At 47.1% G+C, this 24,480-nt stretch overlaps 1 long non-coding RNA gene across 1 annotated transcript in view; it reads left to right on the top strand.

Annotated features, from left to right (window-relative positions):
• The window catches only part of LOC140914324 (uncharacterized), a 72,058-nt gene that overhangs the window by 15,762 nt on the left and 31,816 nt on the right, over positions 1 to 24,480 (top strand). Inside the window, exon 2 of the long non-coding RNA XR_012159827.1 lies at positions 6,164 to 6,306. This is a non-coding gene — a long non-coding RNA (uncharacterized LOC140914324). The remainder of the gene's footprint in view (positions 1 to 6,163; positions 6,307 to 24,480) is intronic.

Here is a 24,480-nt window from a genome sequence, read left to right as displayed (position 1 = left end):
TGCCTGGAAATAACTGATGAATTCTTGGCACGTTTAGTAACCGGGATTCCTAAGAAAGAGAGAAACCTGTTTCTTGTCCTTGTTTCTGATTCTGAGTGATAGTTAACAGAAGAGACAGCTGTGGAATATGGAAGGAGGCACGACAGTGAAAAGGTTCTCAGCTTTGCAAAGGAAACCACAGCTCAGTCCTAGGAAGGAATTAAAGAGAAGCTTATGTAACCCTTGAAAAGTCTGTTTGGTCAGGGGGCAATCATAGGTTTACAAATGGCTATATATGGCATGGAACACTTGGGAAAGACAAAGAGCCACACCAATAGGGCACTGGGTTGGGACTTGGGAGCCCCAGGTTCAGTTGCCAGCTCTGCCACTGGGTTGCTGGGTGACCTTGGACAAGTCACTTCCCTACTCTGTGCTTCAGTTTCCCAATCTATAAAATGCAGATAATGATACTAACCTCCTTTGTAAAGTGCTTTGAGATCTGTGACTGGAAAGTGCTGTGGAAGAACTAGATATTTTTGTTAACATGTTTTGTGCCCCAGGGCTGGCTGAAAAATACTAATTTTTCACCAGAAATTTTTTTAAAAAAATCACTTTTCCCCTTCAAAAGTTAGAGGAAAGTTATTTTTTTCTTTTCCCAATTAAATATTGGAAACCAAATGTTTTTGGTCTTCCTTACAAAATTTTCATTTGTAGAAAACTAATATTTTAATGAAAACTTTTCTGTTTTCATTTTGTTTTGTTGTTGGGGGCGGGAGACAGGATAATTTTGAGCAAACCAAAAATGAGCAAATGTTTTTTATTCGAAAAGTAATTTTTGGCTGGGGGAAAAAAGATTGCTGACTCCCTCTATTGCACACACTTCCAGGAATAGAAAGAGAAACAGACCTCCCAATAAAAAAAAAAAAAACAAATTTTTCTATTTTGTTTGCAGTGTTGTAGCCATATTGGTCTCAGGATATGAAAGACAAGGTGGGCAATGAGTGAGATAATATCTTTTATTGAATCAACATCTGTTGGTGAAAGAGACAAGCTCTTGAGCTTTCACGTGAAGAAGAGCTCGGGGAAGCTTGTTTCTTTCACCAACAAAAGTTGGTCCAGTAATAGATGTTACTTCACCCACCTTGTGTCTCCAACATTTTTCTATCCTTATTTAGTATGTCTAAGTTTAATAATAATGAATCTAGCTAAATTCTCATTGTTATCTAATCTAGTTTTATTTGTTTTATCTAATTTTATAATCCTCAATTTCAAAAAACCCCTAATTGTATTTTAACCTAATCTTATTTTTGAGAATTGGACGGCATCCCTCTCCACATAATGTTTTCTGTATCACAGCCGCTTCTACTCGCCCCATCTGATCAGGATCCTGTTGTGCTAATTGCTGCACAGGCACACAGTGAGAGACGGTCCCTGCACCAACGGGCTCATAATTAAACAGATAAAGCTTGGGAGGGAAAACAGAGGTACAGGGAGGGGAAGGGACTAGCTGGGGGTCATACAGCTGGTGAGTGAAAGAGCTGGGCATAGAACCCAGGTCTACTGAAATCTAGCTGTAGCTGCTAGGTCAGGCTGCCTCTCATGTCTGGGCCATTGCTAAGTATTCTAGTGAACTACCTTATGTGTGCCGTATAAATGGATGGAATCAGAGCAGTGTAACTGTGCAGGTGTGTGTAATGTTATCTGTACTGTCATAGCACCCAGGAGCCCTGGTCGTGGACCAGGATCCCATTGCTTTAGGTCAGGGGTGGGCAAACTTTTTGGCCCAAGGCCCACATCTGGGTGGGGAAACTGCAGGCGAGGCCATGAATGTAGGGCTGGGGCAGGAGGTTGGGGTGCGGGAGGGAGTGCGGGGTGTGGAATGGGGTGCGTTGTGCAGGAAGGGGCTCAGGGCAAGGGGTTGGGGTGCAGGAGGGGTGCAGCAGGGGGCTTAGGGAAGGGGGTTGGAGTGCAGGAGGGGTGCAGAGTGTGGGAGGAGGCTCCGGGCAGGGGGTTGGGGTGCAGGAGGGGTTCAGGGTGTGGGCTCTGGCCCGGTGCCTTTGCCTTGAGTGGCTCTAGGGTGGCAGTGGCATACAGCGGGACTAAGACAGGCTCCCTGCCTGCTCTGGCCCCACGCTGCTCCCAGAAGCAGCTGGCGCTATGCCTGCGGGTACTCCCTCAAACTCCCATTGGCCGCGGTTCCCCATTCCCGGCCAATGGGAGCTGCGGGGGGTGGTGCCTGCAGGCGAGGGAGCGTGCAGAGCCTCTTCCCCTCCCTCCGTCAGGGTCTGCAGGGACATGGTGCTGGCTGCTTCCAGGAGCAGCACAGGGCCAGGGCATGCAGGGAGCCTGCCTTAGCCCCGCAGTGCTATGGGGGTGGCAATGCTGCGGGCCAGATCCAAAGTCCTGACAAGCCAGATCCGTCCTGTGGGCCGAACATGCAGACCAAAGAGATGAAAGCTCCCTGCCTCAAAGAGCTTCCAGTCCAAGTAAATCTACTATGATGATTAGCATCGTCTTACACCCTATACTGCTGCTGGTTTATGGAGTGTCTTAGCTCAAGGGCTCTAGTTTTGGAAAAGATGTAGAAGTCCATGCTGCTTTTCAAACCAAGTTTAAACAGGCAACCTGTTTACTCCAGGCTGTTTCTTGAATCTTGGAGGCTGCTCTGGTGAAGGTTTTCAGCATCTCCAGCTCCCCCAGTGGCAGCAGGCAGTACTACACCCTGCAGCACATCAACCACATGACTCAAGTTTCTTGAGTGTTGTCCACTTCCAAGATTTCTTTATCAAGAGGCAGGATTTTGGCTGGGGCTGGAGCCAGTCATGCCATGAAGTGAGAAGCACCAGCTTTCTAGTGAATTTGAGCCCCCTAATTGTCTATGTGCCCCATTTGTCTGCCTCCTGGGGCAGACCAACCAAATAGAGCTGCTGCTGCAGGCAGAATTCTCTTCCCCTCTCCCTCTGCCTCCCCCTCCCCAAGACCCCCCAGCAATCCAAAGCCATACGCACAGGACAGGAGGAGGGAGCTAAAGAGCCCAGCAGCTCAGGACAGCTCTGCCTCCCCCTGCTCCTGTAAGTAATCCAGACAGGATGGTGATTCTGCTCCTTGCCCCTCCCCTCTCGGCCTGCAGCACCCAGCCTGGGAAGGGTCATAGGGGCTTAAAGAGCCCCTGGAGCTGCCCCCAGCTGGGATGGGGTAGGGAGGACCCCACTCAGCCCCCCCAGCTAGGAGAGGGGGGGTGAAGAGCCTCAGGAGGAACAGAGGTGAGGCTGGGAGGTGAACTGAGTGGGGCTGAACTGAGAGAGGGGCTGGGGAGCTCAATGGATGGGTTGTGGGGAGCAAAATTAATTGCTGGACAAGGGATGGGGGAAGGGAGCTCCTGCAGCAGGGGCCAAAGTGACCTTACCCAATAAATTCTGGGGAGTTGGCAGCACTAATTGTCATTAGGGTTGCCAAGCCTCCAGGATTGGCCTGGAGTCTCCCAGACTCAGCATGGCTCTTCTGCTGACTATTGAAAGCAAACCAGGAGATTTTAATAGGATATTTTAAGAAAATGACATTACGTCATGTTGGGGGGGAAAAGTCTCACTGAATAGCTTGTCAGAATTGGCAACTCTTATGGTCAGGTCTCCTCCCTCCCCCCAGCCAGCATAGGCAGGGGAGTTCAAACATCAAAAGACAGACCAAAACCTACAATAGAGTCTTTAAAAAAAAAATATCTCATTTTCTAGGCTGATCTTGATTTTTCTGGGTTTGAATAATTATTTTTGATCTCTTGAGGTTGGTGATACTGCTAGTAGCAAGGCGGTTGGTGCGGCTGAGCCCCAGTAAATCTTAAGGGCCAGCCAGCTCTAGGTGATATTCACTCCTGCGTGGAGCACAAAGCCTTTGCACCATTTAAGGTCAGAGAGTCTTTGTTGGGTCTTTGTACAGGGGTGAGCTTCACACATTAATACACTACATACATCTTCTGTGAACCAAGTGGGGATAAAACAAGTTTTTAGACCCTCAGCTGTTTCAATCAGCATCGCACTATGGAAGCCAATGTAGTGATTTGCACCAGCTGAGGATTTACACTAGCTGGGGATCTGGCCCATTTTGTACACAGGGGTGGGTAAAAGTTAAAGTGTGTGTTTTCCCCTGAGGAGTAGACAGCTGTCTAGTGCTGTCTCTGTCAGCTCCTCCAATCAGTCCTACCAATCTAGACTGCAGTTTCAAGACGCTGGGCGGGGGCGGGGGGGAAGACAAAGCCCCCAGATGACAGATCAATCATTCATTTCCTAACCTTGTGGAGGTTTTTGTATTATTAGATGAGGTTTTAGCTAAATGAAATCTGGACTGGTGACTGGGAATCCATAGCTGTCTCATGCTATTTCAGTCTCTGCTTCATGCACAGCCTGGCTCCAGGAGAGGATGGGGGTAGCGGTAACACAATAATCAGAGTGTTTTTCTGGGCCAGGCCTCAGTGTAGAAGTCACTGGATGGAATTCTTAGGGCAGTGTTATACTAGATGATCACACTGGTCCCTTCTGACCTAAACTCATTGGTCATCCTCATCTCAGAAATGATACAGCAGAAATGGTCTCCTTTGGCCTTAAGATTTCTGTCTCTCTGGCCACCCAAAAGATATAGTGGAAATAATGGGAGGGCTTCAGGGATGAGTAACAAGAAGAGACTTGGAGAAATTGGTTTCAGTGTGGGAGGGGAGAAACCTATTTTCTCTTACCGTTCCCCTCCTCCTCTCTTTCCAGTGGAGAATTATTTTTAAAGTGAGTGGTTGGCTCCGCTGCCCCCCACCATTGAAACAAAACAAAAATTAGAAACATTTGCTTTTTGCAATGTTTTCAGTCTAAATAAAAAGGAAAAATTCCAGCACAATGAAAATGTATATTTTGTTTAAAGAGCCATTTTTGTCCAAACAAACGTCTTGATGAAATTTTTTTTGACCAGCTCTATTTAGCCCATCAGTTACTGCTATTAACTTTTATTATTTGTATTAGGAACATAGGACTGTAGGGCACCTCCTGGATCACTGAGTCCAGTCCCTGCTATTGTAGGCAACCCTGTCACAGAATCCCAGAAAGAAGGTGGTTTGCCTCCCACTCCTCTTACTGGGAGGCCGTTTCAAAACCTCACTGCTCTGTGGAATTGTAATAGCAATTAGGAGCCCCAGTCATGGGCCTGGAGTTGGACCCTTTGTGCTAGGCACTGTACAAAGACAGAACAAAAACATAGTCCCTGCCCCAGGGTGCAGCTTGGTTGAGCAATGACTCCGGGCATGAATCTTGCTACACACTAACGTCCCACTGATTCCATCTTGTCCCCCGTCATCCCCCTGCACCTGCCAAAGACTTCCTGCTTCTGGTTAGTTTGAAAGGGAAGAGTGGGCTTCTTTTCTTTACCTGTTACAGCTCACGAGTGACTGCTGGGTTCTGGCAACCCAAGCAACAGTGATAGGAAGTGAATGGTACATGAATAATTGAAGGGGGAGGTTGAGTCTGCATGGTGCTGCAGAGGTAAAAAGCAAGATGCAAAACCCCAGAGTCCTCTCCTTTCCCATGCACCAGAAACTGTGTTTCCCCTCCCCTTGCTCCTCCTTGGCAAACTTTAAAGGGTTCAGAATGCTTTGTTTACACACTCAGGCATGCTCCTTTAATTATACTGGGTTTTTTAAAATCTCACAACACCCCCCTGGTTAGAGTAGTAAAAATGTTGGAAAGATTTGGGCTAATGATACTGAAATACCTGCCTTGAGATCCACAGATTGGGGTGGGGCTGGGGGGCAGATCCTCAGCTGGCTGCCCGGGGAGTCTAGGGAGACCTTGGGCAAATCATTTAGCTGCTCTGTGCCTCAGTTTCCACCTCTGTAAATTGGGGATAATAGCACTGCCCTGTCTCTGAGCGGTTTTGTCACGTTAAAGATAGTGAGGGGCTCAGATACTATTGTGGTGGGAGCCATATAAACACCTCAGATCCAGTTGCTACATGCTTTTATGTGAACAATTTAATCCCCTCAGGCTTTGCGAGTGAAGATCCCAATTCCTCCCTTGCACAGGTCCCTGCTAGTGCCAGTTCATCAGTGTTTGATTTTCCTTGTGAACGTAACCCTCAGCCCCTTGTTTCCCTGGCTCTATTACTGCCCTGTAATTCAAGGGATGGGGTTGATCAGGTGTGTTTTTCACAGCTCAGGACAACTTCTGATTGGAAGGGTGCAGAGGAGACCGTTGGAAAAATGTCAGAACTTCTCTCCTTTCTTCCCGAAGGATGTCCTGCAAGTCATGTCCCTTTAAAATCGGATCACGTGGTGGCACAGTAAGAAAATTGAATGTAGGCACCACACATGGGCTCCACTTGTTAAATCTGCCTGTGTTTTAGAGGCACTTTGCTTTTAAGCCTCTCAGTAAAAATCTGCCACCCCGTTATTATTGCTTCGCCATGGGTTGAAATTGGGTATGAGTCTGTTTGGAAGAAAATAAATCCTTAGTGTAGTCTGTTTATTTACAGAAATTTAAACAAAGGTCCATTTCCTTGGCAGCAGATGGAACATATGCACCATGTGCAATTTCCTTCCTCAGAAATCCCACCCGGAGCTCCTCCCGCCAGCACTGTGCCCAAGAAGAGGTGACTTTCCTCTATTCCTGGCTTTCTTTATGGCTCTGGCTACACTGTAAACTAGGGTTGTGATTTCCCCTGCTCGTGTACATGTACTTGTGCTAGCTCTCGTCAAGGAAGCAGGAGTATAAATAGCAGTGTAGCTGCAGGGCTTAGCCGTGCTGAGTAGACACCTGCCTGGAACCGGTGGGTTTGTACTTGGCACAGCTAAGCCATGCCTCCACTGCTGCTGCCCGTGCTGCCTTGGCCATGCTGCTATTTATACTCGCACTAGCGCAAGTCTGTGTGCGTGAGCAAGGGAATCGCTCCCCGGTGTTTAAAATCTTTAGGGAATAGAACCCAGTAGCCCTGGCTCCCAACCCCTGTGTTCTAACCCTTAGACCCTCTCAGAGCTGGGACTAGACCCTGGGAGTCCTGATGTCCAACCCACCCCCACCCCCCCGCTTTAACCTCTGGCTCTTCCAGAACCTCTTACTGAGGGTCTGGCTGCACTTGCCCCCTCACCTATTGACCTTGCACACCCTATCCATGGCCCCATGAAGTCATGAGACCTCCTTGTCAACCTCCTCCTGGTGGCCATCCACCAAACCAGGAAGAGGAAGCTTGACAGGGAAGGGTTTTTGTGTGTGTGGGGCAGGGGGGGGTGTGCACTCTGCCAGTCTGGGGACTATTTCCTGTCTCTCGTCTGATCATTCTCCGGGCAGAGTTTCCACGGGTGGTGTCCGTGAACTCTTTAGATTTGGATGGGCCGAGACCTGCTCATCCCACTACCTGCAATAGGTATGCTCCATTCCTCTCCCAGAACTACGGGTAGAACCCAGCAGTCCTGACTCCCATCCCTCCCTGGGCTTAGCTCCTAACTAGTTTCTCATTGTCTAGTTTGTAATATTGCTTGACACCCATACTCTCTGAACGCAGAAGCCCTGCCCTACATGACCAGGCCAAGCTATGGCAGGGAACAGACTGCTCCCATCATTACCTCAAGGCCAGCAAGCATCACTCTAATTACCAACTGGCAAGCCAGCCAGCTGGGAGGTAGTAATACAAGGATCATGTGAACAAGGATGACCCACAATGAGGGCTCGGAGCTCTGTCATCTGGAGAGCATCAGCCATATGGACAAACTCCTTTGCTATCACAGCACAAGGCCCCATTGCTTTTAATTGGCTCAAATATGCCTCTAATTGACAACAGTTATTTACTTAACTGTGCAGTTAGGTTTTGGTTTCAATGCTGTGCTTGCTGGTGGCCTGGGCTATAGGCTGGATTTTTAGCTGTGGTAAATCAGTGTAGCTCCACTAAAGTTACATTTATGACATTAACCCAGATTAAGGCTATGACAAGCTGGGAACTACGTGAACGCTGACCGTGATTAAGGCCTGTATTGCGCTGTGTGCTTCACAGACCCTACCTCAGATTGGGACCCTGCTGGGGTGGGTGCTGCACAGACCCCCATCAGGGTGAAGACCCTGTTCTGCCACATGCTGCACAGACCCCAACCACATAAGGTGGGTAGAAAGTTGGCTAGATTGTCGGGCTCAACGGGTAGTGATCAATGGCTCCATGTCTAGTTGGCAGCCGGTGTCAAGTGGAGTGCCCCAAGGGTCGGTCCTGGGGCCGGTTTTGATCAATATCTTCATAAATGATCTGGAGGATGGTGTGGATTGCACTCTCAGCAAATTTGCAGATGATACTAAACTGGGAGGAGTGGTTGATACGCTGGAGGGCAGGGATAGGATACAGAGGGACCTAGACAAATTGGAGGATTGGGCCAAAAGAAATCTGATGAGGTTCAATAAGGATAAGTGCAGGGTCCTGCACTTAGGACGGAAGAACCCAATGCACAGCTACAGACTAGGGACCGAATGGCTAGGCAGCAGTTCTGCAGAAAAGGGCCTAGGGGTGACAGTGGACGAGAAGCTGGATATGAGTCAGCAGTGTGCCCTTGTTGCCAAGAAGGCCCATGACATTTTGGGATGTATAAGTAGGGGCATAGAGAGCAGATCGAGGGACGTGATCGTTCCCCTCTATTCGACATTGGTGAGGCCTCATCTGGAGTACTGTGTCCAGTTTTGGGCCCCACACTACAAGAAGGATGTGGATAAATTGGAGAGAGTCCCGTGAAGAGCAACAAAAATGATTAGGAGTCTGGAATACATGACTTATGAGGAGAGGCTGAGGGAACTGGGATTGTTTAGTCTGCAGAAGAGAAGAATGAGAGGGATTTGATAGCTGCTTTCAACTACCTGAGAGGTGGTTCCAGAGAGGATGGTTCTAGACTATTCTCAGTGGTAGAAGAGGACAGGACAAGGAGTAATGATCTCAAGTTGCAGTGGGGGAGGTTTAGGTTGGATATTAGGAAAAACTTCTTCACTAGGAGGGTGGTGAAACACTGGAATGCATTACGTAGGGAGGTGGTAGAATCTCCTTCCTTAGAAGTTTTTAAGGTCAGGCTTGACAAAGCCCTGGCTGGGATGATTTAATTGGGGATTGGTCCTGCTTTGAGCAGGGGGTTGGACTAGATGACCTCCTGAGGTCCCTTCCAACCCTGATATTCTATGATTCTGTGATTCACAGCTGGGGCCCTGTTGTGCCAGGTGCTGCACAAATATATAATGGCAGACAGTCTGCCCCAAAGAGCTCGCAATCGAAATAGACAAAGGGTGGGAGTGGAAACAGACACAGAGCAGGACAGGACTTGCCCAAGGTCACACAGCAGGTCAGTGGCAGAGCTGGGAATTGAACCGAGTTGTGCTGCATTCACATTAGTGCCTGAGCCATTTGACCATGCAACTTATTTATTTAGAAAACACAAAGTCACTTGCAAATTCTGCAGGGCATGTGCTGTGTCCTTTAGCAGTGAATGGATCTGGGAGCAAAATGACTCATTCTTTTGTAAATCATACCACATTTTAAACACTACAAGCCACATTTGATGGTGTTTAGCACAGGGAGGATATCTGGAGAGGAAAACAACCCAGCACAGCTACATTTTCCTCCCAATACAGACACCTCCCCTTCTTCATACACACAGTTTGGGAGAGAGTCTCTGTCCCGAGGAGATTACAAGCTGCTTGCACAATGCAGGACCGAACATGTGGAGAAGCTGAGATGATGACCCGTAGGTCTTGTACATCCCTTTTCATCCACACATCTCAAAGCAAGCCACAATTTTACATTTTACAGACAGGGAAACTGAGGCACAGGGTGGTGATGTGACTTGCACAAACTCACCAGTGGGCCAGTGGCTGAGCCAGGAATAGAATCCACACTTCCAGCAGCTACAGAGCTATACAGTGAACACCAGCCTTCCAGATGAACATAGGTTACCAAGTAATGTGGAGATGGGCCAGTACTCTATCCTCTAGGCCAGTGGGTCTCAACCTGGGGGTGCCGAGAGGTCTTCCAGGGGGTATGTCAACTCCTCTAGTTAGTTGCCTAGTTTTACAACAGTCTGCATAAAAAGCACTAGTGAAGGGAGTACAAACTAAAATTTCATACAGAGAATGACTTGTTTATACTGTTCTATATACTATACACTGAAAGGTAAGTACAATATTTATATTCCAATGGATTTATTTTATAATTATATGGTAAAAATGAGAGAGTAAGCAATTTCTTAGTAACAGTGTGCTGGGACACTTTGGTATTTTTAGGTCTGATTTTGTAAACAAGTCTTTTTTAAGTGAGGTGCAACTTGGGGTACGCAACACAAATCAGACTCCTGAAAGAGGATACAGTAGTTTGGAAAGGTTGAGAACTACTGCACTAGGCCATACTGTCTTCAAGGTCACAGAGGGAGTTGGTGACAGAGCTGCGAAGCAAATAAAACTCTCCAGTGGCCCAACTTAACCTAGCACCTTACCCATAAACCCACCCTACTTTCCAAAGCGCTGCATTAATAAAAACCTCACCAGCGCCTAACGCATGCCTGGAAAGTGGGCAACAGTGACTGTACCTGAGTGAGTTCCATATGGAGAATAACCTGCATTGTCCTTCTCCAAAGACTAGCGTAACTTTACAACCCTTCTGCGCTCCATCCCTGTGTGGCTTTGCTTCTCTCGTCTTTAATCCAATTTTTGCCCGGGCAGGAGGGAAGCAGGTAAAAATGCAGAAGTTTTCCGGCACTTATGTTATTGTCCCTGTATTTCTTGTCTGTCTGTTGAACCTTGTGTAAATATCACGTCACACATCAAACAAACCCTCCCACTAACTTGATGGCATGTGAGCCCTTATTTGAAAAAGGGGCTGCAGGAGCTGCTCTTAGAGCTGCAGCTTGCAGCAATGATGATGTGGGGTTTGGGGCTATTGCTATAGGTACATCAGAATTGTCAAACCAGAGCAGACCAGTGTGCCCATCTGGCATCATATCCCCTCTCTGACACTGGCCAGTGCCCCAGTGACAGTTTCCTCCTGAACCCCAGTTGCATTCTGATCAGAAGCAGGAAGATTTACAGCCCTACTTATCTCTACTCCTGTAGCTCAAATGATATTAGTTTGTATTGGAAGCCTTTAAAGTCTAGGGTTCAACTGCGGCTGCTGATGTATGGAGCCTTATTGCTGCATGTAATTTTTTGTTGTTGTGATTGAGGGACCAATGCTTAGGACTTTGAAGACCAGAGTTCTATTCCTTTCTCAGACATAGACAACTTGGGCAAGTTGCTGTTTGAAATCAATGGGAGGTAGATGCCTAAAAACCTTTGAGGATCTTGGCCTTAGTTTTCCTGTGCCTCAGTTTCCCCATTTGTAAAAAGAGGGGTGTTAATGTATTGGGGACTGTATAAGTCCCCTACAGAGTCAGGGCCTCACAATGGAATTTGACTCTTTTCTTTCTGCACTCACTGACTGACTCTAATACAGGGCTTGAATGTGGAAACTTAGATCTCACCCTGTTTTCAGACCTGCTCTTCCAATTTCATAGACTGGAAGGAGCCATTCTGATCATCTAGTCTGACTCTCTGTCTTACCCAAGCCAGCACTGGCTTCAGGGGAGGGTGACCAGATGTCCCTTTTTTTAAAGGGACAGTCCCGTTTTTTGGGACTTTTTCTTATATAATTGCCTATTACCCGCCACCCCCTGTCCCAGGACTTTTTCTTATATAGTTGCCTATTACCCACCACTCCGTGTCCCATTTTTTCACAGTTGCTATCCAGTCACCCTACTTCAGGGAGCATGTGCAGACAGCCCTCCAATCTGAGTTGCAATGGCCCCATTGAAGCCTGCACCTCTTACTCTATGCCTCTCCCCTCTGCTCCCTGCAACCCATGTGCTGAAGGACCAGAATTCCCTTGGTCCCAGCCAGGAGTACTACAGCCCTAAGAGCAGCTCCTCCAGTGGGAACAGGTGATACTGTACCCTGCTGTACACAGCCACATGACGTTCGAGTTGGTCGGAATTTCTCAACAAATTATTTTTTTCATCAAAAATGCCCATTCATTGATGCTGAAAGAAGGTCTATTTTGACACATTTCCTGACTCAAAAAGATGTAGAGGAAATTTTTTTTGAAATTGTCCCCATTTTTCTAAATGAAAATGTCAGGTGGTTCAGTTAGAAACAAACCTTTTGTTTAGAAATGTAAGCTCATTAGGCCTAAAACCTTTTAAGAAAGAGTAAAGGTTGATATCCAAAGAAAACATTTCCACAGACCCAAACCCAGAAATGGTTTGGTTGTTCGGTTTGTGAATGTTTTCAGGATTTCTGACCTTTTTGTCCTGATTTGAGATGAGAAAAAAATTTGAACTCTCAAAAATATTAGCAGGACCAGAAAACCATTTGCCACCTCCTCTCCAGGACACAGCAGTGACATTACTGGTGGGGTTGATTACCATTAATCCCCTAAAATTCAGCTGCCCCCTGTCCCAGTGTTTCCTACAATGGGAGGAATTCTTCTCTGGTATGGAATCTGGGCTCATCTTTCCTTCCATAACCAACTTCATGGCTAATAACTATCACACTCTTTGCACTCCTTGAAGAAGATGATTTAAAGAAGAATCTGAGGATTAAAGGGAGTGAGTGTGAATGAATGTAAGAGACGCTGTACAGAAGCTGCTTGTCATTGGCTGCATGGTTTGCTTTGAATAGACTGGATCTTATAGTAAATAGATCCAATGGCCTGTGATGGGATGTTAGATGGAGTGGGATCTGAGTTACTACAGGAAATTCTTTCCTGGGTATCTGGCTGGTGAATCTTGCCCAAATGCTCAGGGTTTAGCTGATCGCCATATTTGGGGTCAGGAAGGAATTTTCCTCCAGGGCAGATTGGAACAGGCCCTGGAGGATTTTTGCCTTCCTCTGTAGCATGGGGCACAGGTCACTTGCTGGAGGATTCTCTGCTCCTTGAAGTCTTTAAACCACGATTTGAGGACTTCAATAGCTCAGACATAGGTGAGAGGTTTTTCACAGGAGTGGGTGGGTGAGATTCTGTGGCCTGCGTTGTGCAGGAGGTCGGATTAGATGATCATAATGGTCCCTTCTGTCCTTAGTATCTATGAATCATTCAGACCCTTTCGTGGGTGCTCTCTGTGTGTTTTGGACATTGATGCCTGCAATGGGTGTGATATAACAACATTATGGTTAAAACAGAAGGGGGCTGGGACTCTTGGGTTCTAACCCCCAATCTGGGCGGGGTATGTTGTTTAGTTGTTAGACCCAGGGGACTGGGAGATAAAATTCCTGGGTTGCTCTACTACTGATCTCCTGTGTCATCTTGGACAAGTCACTTTGCCTCTATGTCCCCTTACCACCCTTTGTCTATCTGTTTATTTCGATTTCAAGTGCTTGTCGGACAGAGACTGTGTTTTAAAATGTGTCTATGCAGCTCCCAGCACAATGGGGTCCAGTCGCTGTCAGGGTCTGTGCAGCTCCCAGCACAGCAGGGAGAACCCTGCTAACATCTAACATCTAATCATGGTTGGGGTCGGTGCAATGTCCAGCAGGACGGGGGGCCCGGTTGGGGTCAGTGCCATGCCCTGTGGCAAAAGGGGGGTCCCAGTCGCGGTCGGTGTAGCGGGACAGAGAGCTCTCGATCTTAGTAAGGCCTTCTAGATGTAATACAATTTACAATCTTAATGTAAAAGGCTTTGAGCTGCTCAGCTGAAAGCTCCTAGAGGAAATTCAAAGGAAGGATTAAAATCATATTCTGTCGTCTATGCAAAAAGCATCTTTATTTGAGCAGTATTATATTGAGCAGGAGGGTTAGAAATAATGCAAGGTTGTGTTTTATGAGTGCATTTTTAATTGTAACCCTGGGTGATATGAAATCAGTTAACTCTTGAGATGACTCCACGAACCTGCATTATCTGCTTTTATGGCTTGTTTTTTAGAACAGCCTCCCTAGCACTTTTACACAGTCTTTGCTGATATTCTGTGCTCGACATATGAGCTGGCTAACTCAAGGCAAAATGGCCCTTTTCTGGGGTAATTAAGGGAGGAGAAAATGCCTTTTGCTCCCAACAGGAAATGGAAGTGTCGTGTTTACAATGGACACATTTAAAAAAAAAAAATCTAGAGCAGGATTTTTCTAATGATTGTGGATTAGTGGGGATGTCACTGGATTGTGAGTCAGCACTCCTGGGTTCTGTTCCCAGCTCTGAGCAGGATCTAGGAGGATGGCACTGGGGTTGGGAGTCAGGACTCCTAGATTCTATTCCCAGCTCTGAGCGGGGAGTGAGGTCTAGTGGTTTGAGCTGGGGGTGGTGGTGTGGGGGGGCTGGTAGTCAGAACCCAGAGTCAGGAATTATTGGGTTAATGCTTAAAGATTTAGTCAAACACAAGTGAGTGGGCTCAATACAGGGGTAACTGGGTGAAATTCCCTGGCCTGTGCTATGCAGGAGGTCAGATGAAATGATCTAATGGTCCCTTCTGTCCTTAAAATCTATAAATCGATGCTTCCTGGGTTCTATTGCCAAACCTGGGAGGGGAGTCTAGTGGTTAAATCATGGGGATAATGGGATTCAGGACTCCTAGTTGAATTGCAAGCTCTGGAAGGGAAGTGGGTTTAATCAACTAGACAGTGGGAGTTAGGACTCCTGAGTTCTTTGCTCCTTGCTCTGTCACCAGCTTTCTGTGTAACCTAAAACAAGATACTTCACCAATCTGTACCTCAGTTTCCCCATCTTTCAAATGGGTCTCTTGTCTATTTAGACTGTAAGCTGTTCGGGGCAGGGACTGTCTTTTAGCCCAGCACAGTGGAGTCCTGGCCTACAGAGGAGAAAGGGAGCATGTGGCACCAGAACTACAACTCCCACAAGGCACTGTGGTGGCATTATTTTGTTTTTTATTTCTCTAAAGACTTGAAATTGGAAAAAAATAAAAATAAAAATAAAAATCCAGCCAGCTTTACCCAGGCCAGAAAATCACCCTCAATGCTCCCAGTCCAAATGTGTGGTTTAAGTAGAGTATCTTTTAGAAAGACATCCTTTGATGTAAAGCCTTCCAGTGATGGAGAATTTATCTCATCCTCTAGGAATCTGCTTCCGTCATTAATCACCTTCCTTGTTTAAAATGTGCCTCTTATTGACAGCTGGAATGCTGCTGACTTCAGCCTCCAGCTGTTGGGTCTTGCAACACCTCAGTCTGCTAGATTCAAAAGCATTATTTTTATTACTATGCCATAGTAATCATACTTATCTGGAGCCACCCCAAAGTAGTCAGACCCTTAAGCAGTCAATAGGGCTGTCGATTCCTGCTGTAGCTGTAAGGACACAGCACATGCTATGCCATGGAGGTTCCAAGCCCCTTTGTCTCTTACTTTGACAGCAAAGATAGTATTTTGTCAAAATGTACAGTCAATAGGCGAAGGCTTCCCTTCCACCACCTGTTAATTTGCCTGTTGTAGCACTCTTTGCAGAAGAGGCCATTGCTTTTCAGGTAGAAGGACAGTTTTTGGTTAAGCTGTTGGACCAGGACTCGGAATAACTTGGTTCAGTTTCTAGCAGTGCCACGAACTCCCTGTGTGACTATGGACAAGTCACGTCATTACTCTATGCCTCAGTTTCCCCATCTGTGAAATGGTGATAATAACCTGTATGTTTGACTGAGAGCTTTTTGACATAGGGACGTCTCTCGCTATGTGCCTTTGCAGGGCCTGTCCAGATGAGGCCCTAATCTCAGTCAGGGTCTGTGCAGCACCTGGCACAGTGAGGTCTTAATCTCGGTTGTGGCCTCTATGCTATTACTGCAATTCAAATTAGCAATAGGGCATGGGACTTTCAGAAGGGACTACAAATTTTATGTATGCCCCATGGCCAGAAGCCCTAGTGAGTAAGGAGTTCGCTACTGACACCTGTTGGCAAACAGGGAGAAGAGCATCCCAGAGCTGCTTGAGAATGCCAGGTGGACAGGGACTCCATACTGGATTGAGCTCTCTGCAGCCATCTATGGGAGAGGAAAGGGAAACTACTGAATGGGCCAGTCCTCATTTGCATTTCAGTTTTGTAATAGTTTGGGGCATTTTGGTAAAATTCTGGGTAAGTTTTGAGTTTGAGGGTGATGAAACTTCCATATCCCTCTTGGGGGGAAAAAGAATAAGAGAACTGCACCAAATGTGCCTGGGAGGAGGGGTCACCCTGACCACAAGCTCAGTCTGGGACAGTTGGATGAGAGGCCCTGGCTGAAGTAGGTTTTTTACTTTGTGCTGTAAGTGCTTTCTGGGTAGAATGAATTGTGTTAAGGGTCTTTTATACTATTGGGTTGTTTTTGAAGGCTCAGAATGGAACAGAGTCAGGGATGCTGCTAAGGCAGCTAGTCTGAAGCCACAGGGAGCAGCAGCTCCTTAACTGAGGATCTCTGGTGTGGGCCTCCCTACCTGGCAGCAAAGCTGTAATGACCTCAGCTGTGGTAGTTGGTAGAACCCCCCTGATCAACCCTGGCAGCCCTTCACTTGGTGGCTGGAGATGAACCTACCTGAAATTGGGCTCTACAAACTCTAGACAACAAACTGTAAGTGGGGAGGAGGGAAGTGCCTAATGCTAGAATGGGTTGTCTCATTAGCCATTCACAACTGTGAGAAGGGGATGGAGGTTCAGACTATTTAGATTCAGACTATTTCTAAGACACCTGGAGATGGGGGAAAATGGAGTTACCTAATAGATATAATTGATTTATTAATTGCTGGCTTTCCCACGTTTATTCTTTGTCCCTTATTAAAGTCATTTTTGTTTTAAACCCCTGCACTCAGTGCTTGCTCAGAGGAAGTATTGTCTATCAAGGGCACTCGGAGGAGTAGATTTAGCTTTCCCAGGTTTCTGGGGAGAGGCTTGAGGCAGTGCCGTTGAAGTTTTGAGAAGAAACCCTTAGCAAATGGAACTTGGACCTTTTTGCTGCCAAGAACACTTGGCAGAAGGGCTGCATTTAAGTGCCTCAAATATCTGCCTGTATAACATCTCCAAGGTCTTGGTTTTCACAGGTGCTGATGTAACTCACTGGTCAGTGTGTGTTAGGTGCCTCCACAGTTCCCATTGACTTGCACAGTAAATTGTAGCTACCCAGCACCTCTCCAAATCAGGCAAAAGAGTCTCACATTGGGCACCCAGAAACCTAGCCATCATTAGAGGCCCCCATTGTGTGAGTTCTGCATGGACCCTAACTGAGATTGGGACCCTGCTAGGCTGGGTGCTGCACAGACCCCCATCAGGGTGAAGACTTTGTTCTGCCACATGCTGCACAGACCCCGACCACAACTGGGTCCCTATTGTGCCAAGCTTGGCACAGACCCCAACTGACATTGGGACCGTGTTGTGCCAGGTGCTGTACAAATATAGAATGGCAGACAGTCTGCCCCAAAGAGCTCGCAATCGAAATAGACAAAGGGTGGGAGTGGAAACAGGCACAGAGCAGGACAGGACTTGCCCAAGGTCACACAGCAGGTCAGTGGCAGAGCTGGAAATTGATCCGAGTTGTGCTGTGTTCACATGCCTGAGCCATTTGACCATGCAACTTATTTATTTAGAAAACACAAAGTCACTTGCAAATTCTGCAGGGCATGTGCTGTGTCCTTTAGCAGTGAATGGATCTGGAGAGCAAAATGACTCATTCTTTCGTAAATCACGCCACATTTTAAACACTACAAGCTGCATTTGATGGTGTTTAGCACAGGGAGGATGTCTGGAAAGGAAAACAACCCAGCACAGCTACATTTTCCTCCCAGTACAGACACCTCCCATTCTTCATACACACAGTTTGGGAGAGAGTCTTTGTCCTGAGGAGATTACAAGCTACTTGCACAATGCAAAGGACCGTACATGTGGAGAAGCTAAGATGATAACCCGTAGCTCTTGTACATCCCTTTTCATCCACACGTCTCAAAGCACACCACAATTTTACATTTTACAGACAGGGAAACTGAGGCACAGGGTGGTGATGTGACTTGCACAAACTCACCAACAAGCCAATGGCTGAGCTGGGAATAGAATCCCCACTTCCAGCAGCTACAGAACTATACAGTGAGCATGTCCGGATGAACGTAGGTTACAAGGTAACGTGGAGATGGTCCACTAGGCAACACTATCTCCAAGGTCACAGAGGGAGTTGGTGACAGAGCTGCGAAGCAAATATAACTCTCCAATGGCCCAACTTAACCTAGCACCTTACCCATAAACCCACCCTACTTTCCAAAGCGCTGCATTAATAAAACCTCACCAGCGCCTAACGCATGCCTGGAAAGTGGGCAACAGTGACTGTACCTGAGTGAGTTCCATATGGAGAATAACCTGCATTGGCCTTCTCCAAAGACTAGCATAACTTTACAACCCTTCTGCGCTCCATCCCTGTGTGGCTTTGCTTCTCTCGTCTTTAATCCAATTTTTGCCCGGGCAGGAGGGAAGCAGGTAAAAATGCAGAAGTTTTCCGGCACTTATGTTATTGTCCCTGTATTTCTTGTCTGTCTGTTGAACCTTGTGTAAATATCACGTCACACGTCAAACAAACCCTCCCACTAACTTGATGGCATGTGAGCCCTTATTTGAAAAAGGGGCTGCAGGAGCTGCTCTTAGAGCTGCAGCTTGCAGCAATGGTGATGTGGGGTTTGGGGCTATTGCTATAGGTACATCAGAATTGTCAAACCAGAGCAGACCAGTGTGCCCATCTGGCATCATATCCCCTCTCTGACACTGGCCAGTGCCCCAGTGACAGTTTCCTCCTGAACCCCAGTTGCATTCTGATCAGAAGCAGGAAGATTTACAGCCCTACTTATCTCTACTCCTGTAGCTCAAATGATATTAGTTTGTATTGGCAGTCTTTAAAGTCTAGGGTTCAACTGCGGCTGCTGCATTGCTGCATGTAAGTTGTTGGTCCCTCCGTCACAACATCAATGGTTAGGATGCTAACTCAGGGCTTTGGAGGCCAGAGTTCTATTCCTTTCTCGGACATAGAGCTCTTGGGCAAGTTGCTGTTTGAAATCAATGGGTGGTAGGTGCCTAAATACCTTTGAGGATCTGGGCCTTAGTCTTCCCATGTCTCAGTTTTCCCATTGGTAAAAAAGGGGGGTGTTGTGAAGCAAAGTGTGTTCAAATTGCGAAGTGCTTGGATATTAATATAATGGAGGACATATAAGTACTTTGCAGACTTCCTTTGTTCTGTACCCACAGACTGACTCTGGTACCGGAATTGGATCAGGTAACCCAAATCCCAGGCTGTTTTCAGACCTGTTCTTCCAGTTTCATAGACTGGCAGGGACCACTCATCATCTAGTGCAGTGGTTTTCAAACTGCGGGTCTCGACCCAGTACCAGTGCCTCGACCTAAGGCACTGGGTCGCGGTAGCTCTGGTCAGCACTGCCGACCAGGACGTTAAAAGTGCTGCCCGGCTAAGGCAGGCTAGTCCCTACCTGTTCTGACACTGCACTGTGCCCCAGAAGCGGCCAGCAGCAGGTCCGGCTCCTATGCGGGGGGGCCACGGGGCTCCGCACGCTGTCCCCACCCTGAGTACCAGCTCTGCACTCAGCTGGGGGGACGGTGCCTGCAGGCAAGAGCTGTGTGGAGCCACTTGTGTGCCTCCACCTAGGAGCCAGAGCTGCTGCTGGCCACTTCCAGGGCGCAGCGCGGTCCACAGTGCCAGGACAGGCAGGAAGCCTGCCTTAGCACGCCCACTGTGCTGTTGACCGGGAGCCGCCCGAGGGAAGCCTGCACCCCAATCCCTTGCCCCAACCCTGAGCCCCTTCCTGTACCCCAAACCACTCATCCCCGGCCCCACCCCAGAGCCTGCACCCACAGCCCTCACCCTAACCCTCTGCCCATGCCCTGAGCCCCTCCCACACCCCGAACCCCTCATCCCCAGCTCTGTTGGGTCACAGGCACCAACAATTTTTGTCAACTGTGTGGCCAAAAAAAAAGTTTGAAAACCACTGATCTAGTCTGACTCTCTGCATAACCCAAGCCAGCTGTGGTTGGTACCCAAACTGTTGGGGGGACGGGACTGGAGGGAGCATTTGCAGACAGCCCTAAAATCTAATTCCAATGGCCCCATTGTTGCCTGCACCTCTTGCTCTATGCCTGCAGGACCAGACCACGGGTGCCAGCCAGGTATACGACAGCCCTAAGAGCAGCTCCCCCAATGGGAGCAGGCGGTACTGCATCCTGCTGGATATAGCCCACATAACATTAAAGCTAGTCGGGAATTTCTTGGACCTTTTTGCTTCCAGAAACACCTGGCAGAAAGGCTACATGTAAATGCCTCCGATATCTGTATCTCGACATATTGCTGAGGGTCTTTAGTTTTCACAGATGCTGATGTAACCCATGGGTCAGTGTGTGGTATGCGGCCCCCCGCTCCCTTCTTCTCCCCCCCCCCCCGTGCTTCCCATTGAGTGACTTGCGCAGTGAATGTAGCTGCTCCGCACCTTTGCTAATCAGGCAAAAGGAGTCTCATGTTGGCCACCCAGAAACCTAATTATCATTAGAGGCCACCATTGTGCAGCTGTTGCACAGATCCGGACTGAGATCGGGGCCTCGTTGTGGTAGGTGCTGCACAGACGCATGCTGGCGTTTCCCAAACAGCTCAGGGCTGGATTTCCAAACGGCTCGGCACCCCGCAGCTCCCACTGTGACCCTTGCTATGCCCTGATTTTCAAAATAGCTCAGAGCTCAAACTTATTTAGGTGGGTAAATGGCTAAGCTCTTTGGAAAACCTGTCAATGATTGTGGGTGCTGTGCCTGTGCGAAAATTTCAGCCGGAGTATGAGGCAGTACAGTTCTGGGGGAGCAGAGAATAGCCAGAACGCAAGACTTGCTGGCTATGCCCCTGATCTGTCCCCCTAAACTGTGGGCTGGGAGCCCCAGAACCCTAACCCCAGGGAGTCTCCCTGCTTGGGTGGATTTGAAGCTATCAGGGTGGCGTAAAGGGGCCTTATTTCAACTGGGGATTGGGGCCATAGGGCCATGGCAGAGCCTGTGCATTTTGAACATCTCAGCACCTAATGCCAACTCCTACGTCTTTGCGCTGGCCAGGAGAGTTCACTTATTAGGGTTCTGTTCTTCGGAAGGAAATATTTATATTAGCTTTGATAAATGGAAGTGCTGGAGTCTGGTTGTCATCAGTGAGGCTGATTGGGACTGAAATGGGCTCTGTGCAGCACACCCACAATTAAAGGCATCTCCAGCTAAAAGGGTCAGGGGAAGGTTGCATGCATTTGTCCTAGCGGCTGGGACAGGCAGAACCAAATGAGATTGGGCCACATCTTGCCCCCAGGGTTTATTTTAGGACCTGATCCTGCAAACATCTGTCTTACGTACCCTATCATTTTAGCATCTGAGCTGCTCACAATGTATTGTGCTCCTGCCTAGGAACCCTGGTCAGGACCTCCTAGTACTAGGTGCTGGACAAACACAGAACCACCTTTAACATATTTATTCTCACAACACCCCCTGGAGGCAGGGGAGTGCTTTTATCCCTATGTTACATGTGGGTAAACAAAGGCGCAGAGCAAGTAAGGCCCAGATCCTCAAAGGTTGTTTGGCCCCATTGGTTTCAATCCTGTTCGTAATGTGACCTGCCCAAGGTTGCACGTGGAATCTGTGGCAGAGCAGGCAATTGAACACTGCCTCCCATATCCTAGGCTTGAGTCGTAGCCTCTGCACTCTCCTTCCTCGCATGCCTGTGAATCCAATGAAGACTACACGTGCTGAAAGCTAAGCTTATTTGTGGTCAGGGCTTTTGCCTGTAACCTCTGTATCTTATTCTCTGGGATAAATCTTTACTCCTTACTCCAGGTATGAGGTGGAGTGATAATACATTGCACCCAGAATTTGCACTGAAGCGCACGGGTGTGAATGGAGGGAAAATTCCATGATCTCCAGCCCTTTGTTTGTAGCTCTCAAAGCTCTTCATGAAATAGGGAAACTGAGACAGAGAGGGGGTAGGGGCAGCCCTGGCCCCACAAATTCACACAGTCAATGAAAGAACCGGGAGGAGACCCCCAATTCCCACTTCTGTGGTCAAAATGTCAGACCACACTTCCTTGCAAGAGCTAGGGGCTAGAATCCAGGAGTCTTGACTCCCACCCCTCTTCCTTCCTCCTCTAGCCAAGAGGATAAACAAATCCTGACTTTTACTTTGCTGCTCTGACTACTGGATTATTCTCTCCTCTCCTAGAGCTGGCAATAGAACCCCCAGGAGTGCCAGCTCCTACCGCTCTAACCCACTCGACCTCGCTCCCCTCCTACTGCTGGGATGAGAACCCAGCAGTCCTGATTTACAGGTTTCCCCACACTGCACTAACTATGCCCCTGTGAGTCCAGAAGAGAAGCCTGGAGTTGTGCCCCCCACTTCTATCATTCAACATCAGCTCCCCCAGACAGACACGGGCAGGGGGTGTGCTCAGTCACCCATCTGTCCATCCCTAGTCCTCTACAGAATGAGATTGGTGTGACGGGTGCCACTCAGGAGTGGGGCTGTATCCCAGGAACCCACCCCCAGTGTAGTCTGGCAGGGGGCTAGCATTGCTAGGCTGAGGTCTGTGTCTAGCCTAGAGTGGAGCTGTGCTGTCGCATGGCATGATGGCTACGGAGCAGTGAATGATTTGGAATGATCATGAACACACATCTGAGGAAGTGAGCTGTAGCTCACGAAAGCTCATGCTCTAATAAATTGGTTAGTCTCTAAGGTGCCACAAGTCCTCCTTTTCTTTTTGCGAACACAGACTAACACGGCTGTTACTCTGAAACCTGAAATCCCTGTGTTCTCTGGCTGGATGGGGCTGCCCCCTCCACAGCTAGAAGTCCTGCAGCTTTCTCTGGGTAGGGGACTTTGTTTAACAACGTTGCAAACCACACAGCATATCGTCTCTCTGCTGCAAGTTGTTATGTGAGTGCTCTGTCAATGAGAGACGCCTGTATGTACGTAAACAAAATACTCAGCATAGTCCCTGGGATCAGTAAAACACATGGTTGTTGTACGCTGCAAAAGGCTCCTTTGGTGCAGCTCTTTAAATGAAGCTGTTAACACAGATCACTAACACCAGGGTAGACTAAGCTGGGCAAGATTTCTTCACCTAAACTTTTATGGCAAAAAATGCAGATTCAGTGACTCAGAAACATTGTGCGAATTTGTATTGATTTCACTGAATTGTGCTGGTGAGTAAAAGAACAAAAATCAAAAAAATCATTTTGTCATTTTTGAATTGAAACACTTCCATTTTTTATTTAATTTTATTTTTAAAAATGTAAATATAAAAATAGGCTCAAAATCAAAATAAAACATTTCCTTCTGGGTTGAACAAAATATTTTGTTTGACCTGAAATTTAATTTTTTTCGTTTTGATTTGCCAAAATTTTCAAAACATTTCATTTTTGGTTCAACCAAAACAATTCTTTTCTATTTTTGTTTTAATGTTTTTGAATTGCCAGTAAAGCAAAAAATCCATTATTTGCTCAGCTCCTGTCTACGTTGGAGTTTGACCTATTGTTGTTGCACTGCTTCGAATCCCTTGTGTACACGTGATTTGCACTGGCAAAACTGCACTAGTGCAAATTAGATTTATACTAATGCACTAGTACTGATACCATGGGGGGTCAAAATCCCAGTGCTTGAGTCTCCAAAGTCCTGTGCACCAATTTGCACTAGTGTGAAAGGGGCATGAAACACTACCACTATGGACTAGAATTGGCTGATTCTCTTGGCAAGGCCCCTTCACTAGAGTTTGTGAATAATGGATTTTCTCCTTTGCTGGCAATTTTGAAAAAAAAAATCATTTGGGGTTTTTCACAATTTTTGGCAAATTTAAAACTTGAAAAAAAATTCATTTTGTCTCAAAGGAAAGATTTTTAAAATGAAATGTTTTGTTTTGAGTTTGAGTTTTTAATTTTTGTAATGATAAAATTGAAGGAAATTTCAAAATGAAAAGTAATTTGGAATAAAAAAAATTGTTTCAATTTATTTGGAATTTTTTTCATTCATTTCTTCCAGCCAAAAAAATTCGGTGAAACTGACATAAATGAATGAAATGCTTCAGTGTTGCTAAACCTGAATTACTATTTTCTTTTCCTGAAAAAAACTTTTAGCCAAAAATTTTCATCCAGCTCCACCCTCTACACCATTCTGGCAGCATAAAAGGACTTTAAATGTAATCTGTGCCCATTGTAAGGCCCCTGGATGCTTGTGTAAACGGATGCTGGTGTAGATGAAAATCAGGCTCATAATGCGTTGCATGTGCAGTTCATTGCAAGCCTGTGCTAAACTGATGATGCAAACTCTCTGATATGATGAGACGTGCTGCAGATAAATTCTCTCTGTTTGCCTCCTGCTGCACACTTTTGTCCATGCAAAAGTTCCAATGCAAAAGCAATCAGTAATTGAACCACACTTTTACAAATCAGTCCAGATTCTCTCACTTTCCTGGAACTTCTGAGATATTGCAAGGGCTTCTCCTTTCTTGAGGCACAGACTGTTTCATGCC

This window comes from Lepidochelys kempii, chromosome 7 (assembly GCF_965140285.1).
Source record: "Lepidochelys kempii isolate rLepKem1 chromosome 7, rLepKem1.hap1, whole genome shotgun sequence".
NCBI classification, from domain to species: Eukaryota; Metazoa; Chordata; order Testudines; family Cheloniidae; genus Lepidochelys; species Lepidochelys kempii.
The sequence above is the reverse complement of the archived record's forward strand: the minus strand, read 5'-3'. Positions and strand labels throughout refer to the sequence as shown.